Raw genomic sequence first — 4062 nt, 5'->3', positions numbered from 1 at the left:
CATATTTTGGTTGCCTTGGATTTGGTTTAATTTTCCTCAGCTTTAGCTTGAACTTGCATATGAGTAGTTGGTGGTCTGTTCGACAATCAGCTCCTGGCCTAGCTAAATAAAGAAATAGAACAGAAAGTCTTAGACAAGACTGTTCAGAACCACCACAGTGTTTGCGGTAGTGAAGTCACAATGTTGGCCATTGATAAAATGAGTTCTTCTTGATTTGGCATTAAAAGGGACAAAAACAAAAAGGGATAAAAAGAGATGGACAAGTGAAATTTGACTGCTTAGACTTGAATGATTAGGATAAAGGAAAGACAGGATAAAGGAAAGACTGGATAAAGGAAGAATGGGCAAGCTCCTCCTATGCAATTCTGCCTCAGAGATACTGCTAGAATCGGATCTCACTCGATGGTAAAGAACAGCATTAATAGACTTGGGACGCTCTGGTGGCTTAGTAGTAAGGATTTGCACTGCCAACCCAAATGTATGCAGTTCAAATCTACCACCTGATCTGTGGGAGAAAAAAGGGCAATCTCATCCCATGTAATTAATTACCTCAGAAAGCTGACTCGAGAGTTGGCTCTCACATGACGGCGCACTTTACAACAACAACCCAGACAAAGCAGACCCTACTTTGTTTTGTCTTCCTGAGCTGCCCTTTGACATTTTCTGTTCAATTCTTTAACTTTCTGATGTCTTCCCGTCATTTTGGCTTCTCCATGTCATAGTGCAATATTCAGTCTTCTTCTGACATCCATCTTGGTCTTTTCTTCCTCCTCTGTCTTTGTAATGACCTTTTGCTTTCTTCATGAATGATATTCTTTATATCATCCCACACCTCTTTTGGTGTGCTCATTAGTGTTCAAGACCTCAATCATGTTCTTGAGATGTTTGTTTTTTTTTTAATTCAGGTGGGGTAAACTGAAGGTCATATTTTGTTTCTTGTGGATTTCTTTTCATTTCCTTTTAGTTTCAATTTTCACTTGCATGTAAGTAGCTGATGAGATACAGTCTGAGAGATGGACAATGACTAAGGATGGCAGAAAAAAACTTGATGCCTTTGAATTGTGGTGCTGGAGAAGAGTATTGGACATACCATGGACTGCAAAGAGAAGAAACAGGTCTGTCCTGGAGAGAATGAAACAAAGTTGAAATACTATCTCACATACTTTGGGCATGTGCCCAGGGGGGCACCAGGCCTTGGAGAATGATGTTATACTTAAAAGAGTAGAGAGTCAGCACAGAAGAGGAAGACTTTAAATAAGATGGATTTACATAGTGACTGGTAATGAGGACAATGTATCAGAGATGTTGCAGTTGGCTCAGGATGGGACAAGGTCAGAGCCATTATTCATGTTGTTATGCACCATCAAGTTGCTTGCAACTCATAGTGATCCTATGTACAACAGCTCTGAACCCTCTTCTATCCTGAGCCAACCTCATCTACCCCAGTTATCACAGTTGCTGAGTTAATCCATCTTACCCAGGGTCTTCCTTCCTGTGCTATTGTGCTGGGGAAGAGTATTGAATATATCAAGGACTGCTAAGAGAACAAACGGGTTTATCCTGAAGAGGATGAAACCAAGCTGCTCCTTAAAGGTAAGGATTTTGAAGCTTCGCCTGACATACTTTGGGCGTATTGCAAGGAGGGCTAGTCCTTGGAGAGGAACACCATGCTTGGAAGGGTGCAGGGATAGCACAGGAGAGGAAGACTATTGTTCATAAGGTCACTATACATCATTGTCGACTCTATGCACATAACAACCCAAGAACAATTCAAGACATGCTAAACTAAGTCCAGGATCAGTGCCATGTGGTCTGTGATCTACAGACAAGAAACATCATCTGGAAGGTTATTAGAAATGTTCTTTCTCTGCTATCACTCCAGTTCTACTGAAACAGAATTTTTAAGTCAGGGCCAAGCCATCTGCTTTTAAGCACATTTTCCAGGTGATTCTATGTCCATGAGAAGTATTGGGCTAAGGAGTGAATGAGCTTGTTGAAGAAGAAAGTATAGATCACAAAGGAAATATGTGAGAATCCATTTAGGACTGAAGGGGGGGGGGAACAAACAACGTATCAGAAATATGCTCAAAAAATTAGGAGGAAATTATAGTGCATTTTAAAATTAAAATCAAGGGAAGATAAGATCACTTGAGCATTTATCTTGGGCTCCTTGATAAACTGTTAAATTCTTTTGACTCAAGGGAGCCCTGATTGACGATTGGGGTCATTAGCTCCAAGAATAAACTCTTACTCATCATTGACAAATAAAAAATGAAGGTTGTTTGGATAATACAAGAAAGATAGCACTGTGGATGACAATATTCCAGCCGAGTTGCCAACTTTTGGGCTGCATTTTGGCTTCTCTGTCAAGAACCATGTTTCCTTAATCCCTCACTCAAACAGACAAATGATCCCTTAGAGAGGCTGCAGCACAGCCTACACTGGAACTCACCAACAAGCCCCAGAAGGAAAAACAAAAGAACTCACTCCCTTGCTCACCTGTAATTCATCAATTTTATTGTTTCTCACACAAATATTGAATTAGAGTGTTTTAATAACTTCCCCCCAGCAAATGAATTTCTCTCCAACCTAGACTAATAACAGCGAGAGAACAAATTCTTCGTGGTCCCTGATGCAAAGAGAAAATTACTTCCAGCCATTAGAGCTCAATAACAACGGCGTTTAGCGTTCACCGCATCATCAAAGCAATCACAGAACCATCCAGAAAATACCTGTTTCCACACAGCACTGAACTAGACTCATAACTCTGAAGTGATGGGGTATGCCTTTCATGTAAGACATGGGGGTGGGTGTCTCTTGTGGTACAAATGGCTAATGCAAACTTGGAAGTTCGAGGACACCCAAAAATTCACTGGAAGCAAGACCTGATGATTACTTAGGAAAAAGCAAGTTAGTTAAAATTCTGCTTGACAACGGGGGATTTTGTTTTGTTTTATTTTGTTTTTCTGGACATTGATATGAGTGAAAGGTGTGCCATTAGAATGGTAGGCCAAACACATTTTCACTCTACCACAGAAACTTCTAAGTTCCCTTTAAAAGGATGAAGGAATCTGCTTGGTGAAATGTTTGCTTCATGATCACTGGTGTAAAATCCCAGTTAGACATATAAGGTGTAGAGAGCTCTAGGGTTATTGCACTGGAGTGTTGGCAGTAATATCTAAGGAAAAAAGAAGATTCATATAAGTTTTAAAATGCACATAAAAAAGTCAATAAAAAATACTCTGGTTATGTACTTCCTTCTCTGAAAAGTCTTGTATCTTGTTTAATTTATAAAAATAGGGAAGTAAACATTTTAATCCAGAAGTAATCAAAGAAAAACACACATTTTAAAAATGGAAGAAAAAAAATAAAAATAAAAATGGAAGAAAGACACTATCGTAGAGTGATTATGAAAATGAGTTTGCAGGATAGAGAGACCTGAGTTCAAATCCTAGTTCTTTGACTCAAGGAGCCACAACTTCTTGATTTGAAACACTGAAATAAAACACCACGAACTGATAGCAGTAAGTGGATTGACTGAAATGCTGTCCATTAATTGTTTCGCACATTCAGAGAGTGATAGCTCCGGATTATCATCTACTGCAGGTTCCTCCTCTTACTGCACACAGAGTCTGGTGGCTAATGTCGCTCTACATTCATTCACATTCTCCCTCTGACACTTAACAGTCAGGTTTCACGAGTTACCTACTGATTCTCTACTTTTGCTGCCACAATGGAAGGAGTGGGTTATCACCGTCTTATTTCTATTTAACCTTTGTAATTAACTATGAAATGAGTTAGAAACTATGCCCCCCCACACACACACACATCCAAAACTCTCATTTCCAAATAGTCTATAGTCTATTCTGAACCTCGCAGGATTCCAAGGCTTTAAATATGCAGAGGTTGACTGACTCCTCTTTTTTGTTCCTTTTTTAAAAATTGGTTTGCTCACAAAGTTCATATACATTGTGTTTCACAATATTCCTCATTCATATTGTGTTTCATTCTCACACATTATATATTTTTCTTAATTTATTATTTTTGTTTTATTTATTTTTT

This window comes from Elephantulus edwardii, unplaced genomic scaffold (assembly GCF_000299155.1).
Source record: "Elephantulus edwardii isolate Elephantulus edwardi_28Jun2011 unplaced genomic scaffold, EleEdw1.0 scaffold00150, whole genome shotgun sequence".
In the NCBI taxonomy this organism is placed as follows: domain Eukaryota; kingdom Metazoa; phylum Chordata; class Mammalia; order Macroscelidea; family Macroscelididae; genus Elephantulus; species Elephantulus edwardii.
This window is presented reverse-complemented; position numbering follows the sequence as displayed.